Genomic DNA, 11,737 nt, shown 5'->3' with positions numbered 1-11,737 from the left:
GGGTGCTTGCAGTATTTTTAAAATCTGTAAGCTGGAAAAATAAATACTCCGTGATATGACATCTAAGTGGCGTGCACATGATTCTTCAGGAGGATTGAATCTACTGCATAGACCTCATCCATTTGCTCTAACAAAGCAAGAGCAACATTGCAGGTCATGGTTTTCTGAGGAGGAGTACCATGGGGGGAGCCCTGCATTAGGTTTCATAGATATTTGCTGACAGTGAGGAAAAGGTGGGAGTCAGATGGGAACTCTTGGGCTCCATTTCAGTGCAGAAGAGGAGTATCCTCCACAGAGCACAAATTCTTTCGCCCCTCCTTCCCCAGCCGTCACCTCCTTCCACTAATGCCCTCCCAGTCTGTCTTTGCCCCATCCCTGGGTGCTTGCTAAAGCCCCACTTACCACATCCAGCCAGTTCTAGCCTTCACTCCTCAGCATCACCCAGAAAGTGCTACTTTGCCCCTCTAGGCTCCAAGTCAGTGTTTGCAGTCCCATTCTCCTCACCTAATGGATCCTAATTCTGTCCTGCTCCCTCCTCCTAGCTGTATTCCCTGCCTCCACTAGACACCAGTCTCCCCCTCTCAGCTCTTTCAGTCCTTGCTGAAGACAATCCCAGTTTGTTGCCCAGCCAGCCCAGGTCACCTCTCCACTTGTTTCCTGTCCCAGTCTCCCTAAACCCTATTTTCTTTACAGCTTGCAAAGTCTGCTCTTCTCTTTTTCCTCCTTGCTCCTACCTCTCCTGTACTTTTTGTGCAGTCCCTATCTGCATCTGATGCAGAGAATGCCCCACATGACGCATCACGCAGCCTGGGATTTGAGAATTGAAAACAAGGGGCTTTTTGGCCGAGTTATTTTTCTGCCAGACCACTGAAATGGCTTTGCACGGGGTCAGATGAGAGCAGTCAGCGCAGTGTGCTGCAGAGGACATGCCAACACACGGCCAAAGTGACTGTGACATGAAAGCCAAAGGCAAAGGCAAAGCCAAAGCAGCCAGTGCACTGACTGGTTCTAGTCTAGGACTGGCTTAGGCTTCTTTGGCATTACAGCTGAGGATGTCGAGTCTTGGAGCCACAGCTGAGCCCGAGCTAACGGGCACAGAAATGGCGAGGCTTGGCCACGGAGCAAATTGCACTGTGGCAGCTGCCTCCAGACTAACCAATTGCTCGTTTGAAGGGCTGAAGAAGGAGCAGGGAGTGCACAGGAATGCAGGCATCTGAAAGCAAGACAAACTTAGCTCTGGCTCATCCAGGGAAAATTTACCACTCATGGGGAGTGGCTAAATTACTTTTAGGGATTAGGTTATCTGCTCCCAGCTTGCGGTTTTCTTTTCCAATGGAGATATGTCAGATAATCGGAGGGTTGAATTACTCATGTGACCACAGTCTAATCGCTTGAAATTAACCTTTAGGATATACTTAAAATCCTCTTTGTCTGCCATGAGGACTTGTGAAGCATGCACCAGCAAGATATCCAATAATTTTAAAAAATTAACCATGACAGGATTCATGCCAGCTTGACAGTTCCGACTTGCATGTTTGAAAACTGATAATATGTATCATAATTAGTGTTAACAACAGTTAATATAATAACGGTTATGTTATTTTGGTATGTTCCTCTTCACAATCCCGGATAATTTGCACACTCCATGTACAACAATTTTCTATTGTTAGTATTGTATATCTATTTGTGCTACGTCCCAATTTTCCATCTGTGTACAATGGATCTTTCCGAACCACAATATTTTGTGTTGGTTCACAATTATATTGGGCATCTTGACATCACAGCAATTAATTGAAGAGGCGCTTCAAGGGGCCTGGGTATCCTTTAAAGTAGGGAAACCACAGCACTGCCGGAAAGCTCTTCTCCCTCCGCAAGGCGCACAGCACGTGAAGAAGCCAGGCAGAGCGGACCCGCAAGTGCGGTTCCTGGAGCGGGACGTGCTGAGCAGGAGAGCCTCCCTCCGGTCCTCCCGCTCCGTGCTCCAGCTGCGGCTTCTCTTGTGTGGGTCTGGCAGCCGTGTTGTCTTCAATGAGCTGGTTCAGCCAGAAAAAATCAGCTCAGAGAAGAAAATGGATGTTTTTCAGCTGGATACAGTTTCGCAAGACACATGATAGCTCTCTGCTTCCAAAAGGGTATTCCCCAGTTCCACCATGATTTTCCCTCTCCCAGCCAAAAGCTCCTGCCACTCCCTGTGCTCTCTTTGGTATTTGTTGGACCTTTACCTGAGCTGATGCAATTCACTAAAATGGCACAAAAATAGCTTAAGCAAAAAGTTGGGTAATTTCCTGCTGTTTTAGTGAGTTAATTTGGGCAAAGGTCCAAAAAGTGCCGGGGCAAGGAGGGTGTAGCGAGACTAGCTGTGTGGAAGCAGCGAGCTGCTCAGTCAGCTAAACTGCTCTGGTAAATTCCATCCTGACAGAGCTGCTGGGAGCATCACTGCTGAGGATATCCCACAGAAGGAAAAATCACACTTCACTTCCAGCTGCTGCACGTTATCAGAGCAGATAGGGGATCTTGGCTGCAGGCAAAGCAAGGGAACAGCTTCACATAGGCTGAAGACTAAGCGAGACCACAAGAATTTTTTTCTCTGTTGCAATAAAAACAGTGCTATGACTCCTGAAATCAGACTGATTTAGGAAAGACAAAGGAAGAAAGTGTAAATTATTTTTATTTATAAGCAATGGATGCATGCTAAATGAGGCTTCTATTCCTTTTATACAAAGTCCTTGCCTTCCTAGTCTTGTTCCCATTCTATCTCCTCCTCCGTATGTGTTAACTGTTTGTGTGGAAGAACTACTGGATATTTACCCCAGAGATGGGACGGTACCTATGAAATCAAGCCATAATTTTCTTTCTCCTTATATTAGAAAGCTTCAGTTCACAGTTATTAGGCTATCATGTTTTTTCTCCTGTTTTAAGAGAAGGCACCAGTCTTTCAACATTTTATGCCTATTTGCAAATTCATTGAATGTCACCAGTAGGAAGAAAACATTCATATTTAGTATCTTCATTTTTTATAGGTTGTGCCTTGGGTTATGATTATGAGAATGTTGTATTATAGTCAATCTAAATTATAAGTCTACAAAATGGAAAACATATATCCAAAACATGTTGTTCTAGTCTTTTTTAAAAACAAGGTCAAAAATACTGTGCTGATATTTTTATTATGCTAAACAAATTATAATGCAGTGTTAGACTGTTAAAAATACTGTTACTATATGAAGGAAATACAATCCAGACAACATCATGGTTCTTTGGGAAGAGTGAGAATTGTGCATATATTTACTTGTAAGTAAACAAGAACAAACTTCGCAGCTGCTAATTCAATTCATATTCCTGGAATCAAGCTGTAAACAAATGCTTGTATTTTTGTTTTAGAGGGTGGATGAGGTTCAGTAGCTTTCCATTGGTCTAAAAGAAGGAACATCTGTTGTGGCCATAAAAAACTTGATGATCAAATTTACCACATCCCACATTAGCAACATTAGGCATTTAGGTTGAAATCCAGATCAGACTGAACTCGGTGAAAAGTTTTGCTGTTACATTCAGGGTGGCCCGGATTTCAAGCCAAAATCCAAAGCTTTAAAAACAATAGCACAGTGAGTATTAAAAACAAAAGTAGGCTGTTGCTGTGTGTAGGAGCTGTACAGTGACTTGCCTAAAGTAACATGCCAGTCAGGTTTACAAATAGCTTTATATTGGGAAGTATGTATCAAGACATACAATGCTATGAAAGTGGACTGTGTGTTTAAAAACAAAGCATGATAAGGGTTTCTTTGGTCAGATCACAGTATCAGTATCACCATATTGAAGAATTTTAAAGAGCAGAAGAATTTTAAAGAGCTCAGGAAGAGAAATGGCTTAAGTCACTGAAGCATATTGTCTTCTTTAACCATTAATGGATCACGGATGCCGCTACGTCTTATCCATTTCTTATCAAGGGAAAAGAAATGCAGGATAGGTGGATTCAGAAAAGTAAGGCCTTCTCCCTATAGACATATTGTTCCCACCACTGAAGAGTTAATCACAGAGTGGTCAACGTTTTGTTGTCCAGAGCAGACTGGACAGACTGCTGCTTCACCTTCCCTTCCCAGCCACCTGTGCGTCAGCTATTTGACTTAATGGTTAAGGCCTCACCATTTGTCCAAATGCTGTGAACCTGTGCCCAAAGGGCAAGGTGAAGGCCGTGCGTAGAGCTCAGACACACGCACCGAGAAGGCAGCTGTGGCTATTTGAGGCGCCGCTGCCCCCAGCTCTTTGTACCTGCCAGCGCTGCCTGCCCCAGCTCTGGTGGCAGAAGGGGACACAAGTGTCTCTGAGCTCTTTCCGTGCAAAGTCCAAGACCTTAACTCAAGCTGCCCCCATCCCCCTTGGCATTTTATACTTCAAATACTGGACTTTATCCTGAAGCAGCTTAGAATTATCTGTGTTTTCAGTCTGCTGGCTCCCCTGTGTGGGTGGTATCCTCTGGGAGAGAGGCAGTAATATTTTAAACTGACATTGTTATTTTCAAAACAATCACTTTCATGCACCTTTAGCCACAGAGGCTGGTATAAGCTTTGCTAGCATTGGACTGGTTTAACAAAACAGTACTTTTCTGTCTGGTGCAGATTTTCGTTTGCACTCTGTAAGCTGCAAGAATGCATAGAGGGCTTAGTTCTATTCTGTATTTTTGCTTTTTTCTTTTTCCAACTGGGGTGAGATATTTTAACAAGAAACATCAATCAACTCCAACAAAAATTCGAAAATTGCCTGACTTCAGCATTGCCAATTAGGGCAGGTAGCTGTTTAAAAGACAGGGCTAGATAAACTCGCATTTCTTTCTGTGGTTTGGCTCTCTGAAGAGTTAAATAAAACTTATCAGCTATTATGGGGCTCCTTGAAGTTTGCGCAGCAGAATGTAAACAGGGAATTAAATCTCTGGTGTTACTGATATCCAATACTCTTAATACGCAAAACTTACTGACTACTTGCTCTCTCTTTCATACTCAAATTTCTCTAGTTTTGTAAGAGCAAGAAGTGTCAAATATCAGAGATTTTACCTTGGAGAAAAATGCCTTGAACCCCTCTCACTCCTCCAATAAAAAAATCCTGCCTCAATTATGCCCTTTTATTCCTTACACCATTAAATTTACATATGTAATTTAACCTCTAATATGGTCAGGTATTTCGCATTATACTATGGTCAACTCTTATATTTATATCCTATCTGTAGTAGCAGCATCATTACTCATAGCTCATAATGCTATCCCAGCTTAAAAAGATTTGTGATGAACATGGCCTGATCACACAGATGTCCCATCAAGACACTTGATGCTAAAACAGGTCCATTACTGACACTATGAGCCTTTATTTGTTATATTTGTTTAATTATTATATTATTTGTTATATTTGGTTGTGTCTTGGATGTCTAGTTCCTTTCTCCCTCTACAAGGCAGATTTTGCTTATTTAAAGACAGATAAATTCAGCAATTGTTTTCATAGCATGACTTACTAACTGGGCAATAAACACAAACAGCCCAGAGTGAAAGGAAAAAGTGATTGTAAGATGCGAATGGCTTAAGTCTCTATTACTGCCAACTCTTCTCTATAGCCTGAGCAACAAGCTACCTCACCTTCGGGAAGGACAGGAGTGTGCCCATCAAGAGTTACTGCTGCCTTTCCTGCTGTACATTCGCTGGCAGACTCATAGACCAGTTGTGTTGTGGACAGCACAGTAAAATGCACAGAAAACAGGCAGGCGTATAATGGTGAAAAACCATGGGCACTTTGCCCATCGTTGTTAACTTCCCCCCCACTGCCTGCAAAAGAGGGTTAATCCATCTCTATACTCATGAGAACAAGTGGTTTCCCTGTTAAATCTCTATAGAGCTAAGGAGAAAGTAAAAAATTGTTACACAAATGTCCACACATTTAATTGCTTCTCTCCTCTGCCAATTTTAAAAATGGTTGGTAATATTTTAAATATTTATGACAATGCAAATGTAAGTGAAAAATGAAATCTAGACTGCTAAACTTTTCAAAGCAATGAAAAAAATTCTGATCTTTCGTGATGTTAAAATGCCCCTTTACTAATGTATGTATGCCACTAGCTATTTACAATGACATCCTATGCTGTTAGAAATAAAGTTTAATTCTGCTATTGATTCAAACAGAACCACTGTCAGGCCCCAGCTCTTTTATTCCCTTGGAGGAAGAAAGTATTTTGCAGCTCTTACAGATCTTTATTTTTAATCCATTGAGTCTTTGAAGTATTACAGCTGTTTGTTCATAGACAGTATCTGTTTGTGGGTTAAACAGACAGAAGATGACTACTCAAGTCAAACAATTCAATATTCAATTTTCTGGTTTTAAATTTTAATTTAAATATAGATGGAGATTTTTATCTCATTAAAAATTATGCAAAAGCCTCTAGTTTGTTTCATATGAGTATACTATTTTGCAGATAGACAGCAAAATTATGATATATTTACAATCCACAGGAATCTTAAGTGGATTACTTCTGTTAGGCATCACAAATTACTATTAAGTACTTTGTTGTGGATTTAGTGGTACTGAGGAGCTATTAAGACAGCAAACCAGTAGCTTACTGTGTCTAACTGCAAATCTCTTTACCCCCAAAGCTTTTGTTGTTATTAATTTTTTAAAATCTGAAGTATGATACATTGCATTATCATAAATACACTTGTACTAAGCGTTGACATTTTCCATAATACCTTAGGAAATTACATTAAGAGTCATCATTTTTGCTCCCATTACCGAACAGATTTGTACCAATCATGCAAATATGAATGCAACACGCCTTATGGGTGTTCAGTAATAAGGATTATTTGCTTAAGAAATTAATTTCAAAATAAATATTTGCAAAACCATAATTCATCTATTCACAGTGGGAATATACAAAGCAGTAACACGCTGGCAATAGCCATTATAACACACAATGGGTTTTTTTTAGTCGTTATTTAATTTATGTGATATCACAAACTTAAATAAACACTTACAGAGTATGTTTGCACTCACTGCATATACTCCTGGGTTTACTGCTGACAACAGCAGGTTTACAGGTACAATGAATTTGCAGATTTGTTTGAGTTTATATCAGTTTTCTGGAAAAAATAAGCAGATAAGTGAAAAAGGAAAAAATATATTTGTCTGCAGAGCTATTAAAAAGAATCATATTTCTAATTTACATTACTATGAACTTTGCTGACCTTGTATATATGAAGAAGTCATGAGAATGCAGTTGGATTCTTTCAGGTCAATGTAACACACATGCAGAACTTTGCCAGAGTTTTATGGTCATTTGAACTTGTGCAGTCATCATTGTGAAATGAAACAAGTATGTTATTCTATTTTTAAAATCCAAGGAACTAGGACATCCAGTATATCCAGAGACCTGTGAACAAGTACTGAAAATTGCAAACAGTTGTGGTCAGACTGTATTACTGAGCAAGCTAGTCCAATCCATTTTGGTTTCAACTAATGGTTAAAATGATTTCGAGGTCAAGTCAGGCATTGCCCAATGACATCTGGCAAACTTAGGTAATGTGTTCTAGTTGTTTCTAGTCCAAGGAAGCTTGATCTTTAGTTACCCCAGCCTGTTCCTCGTTGCCTAGAGTTAAGCTATTTCTTTTGGGTTTAAGCACATCACAGAGACTCTGAGTTGCAGTTCGATCAGGTACTTAATAACTTTATTGCCTTTTCATAGTTTATTATAAATCTCAGATCTGGTCTGTGTATTTATACTTTATAGAGATCTGACTCTCCTTCTACTGTCCCAAATCTTTTAATGAAGTGGGAGAAGGAGGTGGCTCAACATTACCAGGTGGAAGATGGGTATGCCTCAAACAGCATCTAGTTAGTAGCAAGGTGGTCAGGGTGAGTTCCTGTAATTAAAAAGTTCATCTCTTACATTCTCATGCACAATGTTCATGCACGAACAGGTATTTGTGTGCTCTGTAATATGTTTTATGTATGTTTTGTATCACTAGCATGTGACCTCCCCTCTCTTTATTAATGCTGCTTACTGTATCACATACTAAAGGCACTTGTTAGGACTGGTGTGTGATGCCAGTGATGCATCTCCTATTCATTCAGATGGAGAGGTGCCTTTCCAGAAATCTGCCTGTGGATCACTTGAATGCTTTCATTTCAAATCAAGAGCAGTATTAAACAAAAATCATCCTTGCAGTGTGTGGGTAATCCATACTGAACAGGTACGTGGGAGAGAGGTGAGGGTACTGTGAGAGGAAGGTAGAGAACTGTGGACATGAAATGCTCTTTATTTCACATGCCTACCATTAGAGAACAAGAGAAGCAAATTGAACTGGAGCCTGACAAGACCCATTGTATACCTAACTGGGACTGATGGCTTCCCTAAGCTTTCAACAAGGGTGCTGGAGCAGCAGAAAGCAGATGGACATGAGCACGTCTTTGCTGAAAGCAGTGTTGCCCAGGATTCACCATCAGCAAAAAAATCAGGCCCTTCTTGTTGCATTCCCTCCCCATTCACTTATACTCCCCTCTAGTATGTAACTCCAAGACCTGCACTCAGTTGCTAAAAACATTATCTGATTGAATGAGCTCTTGTGATTAGTAGTCTCGCTACGTACAACAGCTAGGTAGAGCAAAAGCATTTCAAAAATATATGTTAAACTGCAGGATACTATAGGGAATCTGGAAACTTATGTGGCTCTTAAGTGTCAACAGATGGCACAGAGTGACCTACTTTGGAATAAATAAATAAAAAAAGAGAGGCTAAAGTTGCTCTGGCAAGGAGTGTCTGTGCTGGTACTGGGAAGCTGCAGCAACTGCGGAGCACAGGGGACTGACAATGGGGTGTCTTGAGGCTGCCAGCTGACTTCCCAGCCCAGGCATCATTAGTATGTGTTGGCTGATCTGTAGCCTACTCAATATGTGCCAGTAATATTAATCTCGGTTCCCTAGCAGCAGGTGCCTCTATCATAAGACTCTCCAGCATGATTACTTTGCAGATTGGCAGAAAGTCCAAGGTTTGAGTGACTCGAAAGAGCAAAATTAAATTTCCAACCCTAGCGATGTCTTTTCTGGAATCAGGCTGGCTATTGATTCTACAGTATCACATTTTACTTCTAATAGATACTTCAGAAAAAATTACTTCATTATCCAAAGAAAAAATATGGTCCAGTACTTCCAATCAGCACCGCAGACATAAAAGGATCTCCTCTTATAGTTGCTTTAAGGTATACACCATATATTAGTACTACTGCTAATTTCAATAGGAAAATCTCTGAACTGTGTTGTTCCTATAACATCAAGTGTCCTCACTCTCCTCACCAGCTATTTTGTATATTCCACCTATCTTCACTATTATATCTGGCCTTTTCCAGAACTTCCCTTAAACAAAGAGCACATAAATCCTTCCAAAAGTATAAAGGAAAATTAAACTTGGATAAAATTTTATACTGTGAGACTCAATGTACAGACAGGTCAGGTACTTTACCGAGCTCTGTTTGTTGAGTAACATGGTTGTGAAACTCACGGTACCAGCATGTATTCACTTCATTTTATGGACAGCTAATGCAAAACTACTATTTGCCACCTGGTAAGCTGAATGAGGTATCTCAGACCTGCTGAGCATCCTTTTTGTAGAACAATATAACAAATTAATTATCCAGTATGGATCATTTAGTTTTTCTCATCTGTTCAACTTTTTACAATTCAAATCCATATAAACATTCAGTTCAGTTATGAGTACAGTGTATGTGCTCTGCTGTCTGTGTGTAACATAAGGATATTCTTTCCCACCAATCTGGGACAAATCCTCTCAAGGGACACTAGGCTAAATACCCATTTGTTTTTAGATGACAGTTGCAGACTTAAAATACTTTACACAAGATCCATTATGATTTTTTAATCCCTCCTGCTCATTCTTAAACATTTTATACCTTTCAGACCCTTTAACTCAACATGCAGAAAACAGGGACAGATTGATGTCAAAGCTTTCCCAAACTGTTAGCATTATGGAGCTATATTTAAACTCTCTGACAGGGAGAATCCTGTATGACAAGAAGAGGTTGAAGGCACCCAGTTGTCCAACCCCCTGCCAGGCTCCATTTCAGATGGTCAGAATTGGCCCTGAGTAACCTGGTCTGGCCCAGTAGCTGACCCTGCTGTGAGCAGGAGGATGGACGTGAGGACTCCTGAGGTCCCTTCCAGCCTGAGTTACCTTATGGTCAGATATTGGGAACTACTGTTTGCATTAGACTTTAATATGGCGAGCCTTAGCAAAATGATTTTTCTGGAGTGCCCAAGGCACTTTCCAAACGTCCAAACACTGCATAAACAGTGCGGATGGAGATCAGCAAATATATCTGCAGCTCTCCCCATGGCATTGGTATTCAGCTTACGTGAGAAACATCTCAGATATCCCATCTTGAAACCACATGCCTGCCTGGAAGGAGAAGAAAAGATTATTTCCTTGAGTAACTCATAGATATCCTCAAAATATACATCTCATTTCCTACGACAGCCATGACATCTCTTTCTGCTTTCCTATTAAGCAGACACAAATCCTCACTGCCCACCCACAGTAGCAGCACTGACATCACCTCCTTGGCTGGGGAGGGTTAGAGACCGTGAAGAGTTCAGAAATAGATGGCCTGCAGCACACGACATCTTTCCTCCTGCCTTGAAAGACCGTCAGTCCTTTGCGTGAGTGGGTACCGCGTTGAGGTGATGGTGGAGGAACAACACACCCTTCTCACGGGGCAGGTCTTGCCCTAGTCCGTGGAGTGACCATCATCTGTCAGGTTTGTCTCCTTAGTGCCCTTTGGGGGGGTGCAAACTATAGGTGGGGGGAATGAAGATGATGAAGGTGTAGAGAGAGAATCTCTCCATAAGGAGAAATTATTAGTAACTTCATGGTTAACGTGCAAACGTGGATCTTTGGTGAGGCCCTGAGCATGAAGACAGGTTCAGCATGTGCTTAATTTTGTTATGAATTGTCACATCAGTAAGTCCACTCACTAATAGAAAAAATAAGGATGTGTGAAAGTGTCCATAGAGTTAGGCCTTAGACCTTACGGTGACATTTTCTGAAATGGATTGCATGTGGTATGCAATTTTTGCACTTGCTTTCTCTTGGCAATGCCTCTCCCAGCACTTCGTGTGCCCTCTCCTGGGTACTGAAGAAGCCCTGCTGTCTGGACAGGAGACCCACACTCACTTAAGTGGCCAGGGCAGGAGAACTGTCTGGACATGCAGTCAAGGTCCCAGGGTGAGAGGCATTTTATGTCATTCCGTATTATAAGGGATTAAATCATTAATGAAGCTTTATTTAGCTTCATGGCTAAGGTGGCCTTAAATTTTCATTTGTTACATATCTCTTTTGCTTTTATCTCCTGCAGATTCTGTGCTCGTACAGAATATTCAGTTTGCATGCAGGATGTAAAAAAGGTCTTATGAAATTACTTTGAACAAAGGCCTAGATTCACAAAAATATGTCAGCAGCTAATTTATTCTGAGGACATGGTGGGGGTAATACAGTCTCTTAAAAGTTTTCTTATATTTATTCTGCTGATGATTTCACTTGACTCACAGTAATATTTTTTATTCTTCATGTGACTAATTTTGTAGCACAAATCCAGAGTTGTCAGACTGCAGAAATTTGAATGCAAAGAAACTATTGTCAAATAGGAAAAATGGTGGTGTGGTACATAGATATGAGACCAAGCTACTTAAAAACTTCAATAGATTT

Source organism: Haliaeetus albicilla, chromosome 17 (genome assembly GCF_947461875.1).
Source record: "Haliaeetus albicilla chromosome 17, bHalAlb1.1, whole genome shotgun sequence".
NCBI classification, from domain to species: Eukaryota; Metazoa; Chordata; class Aves; order Accipitriformes; family Accipitridae; genus Haliaeetus; species Haliaeetus albicilla.
This window is presented reverse-complemented; position numbering follows the sequence as displayed.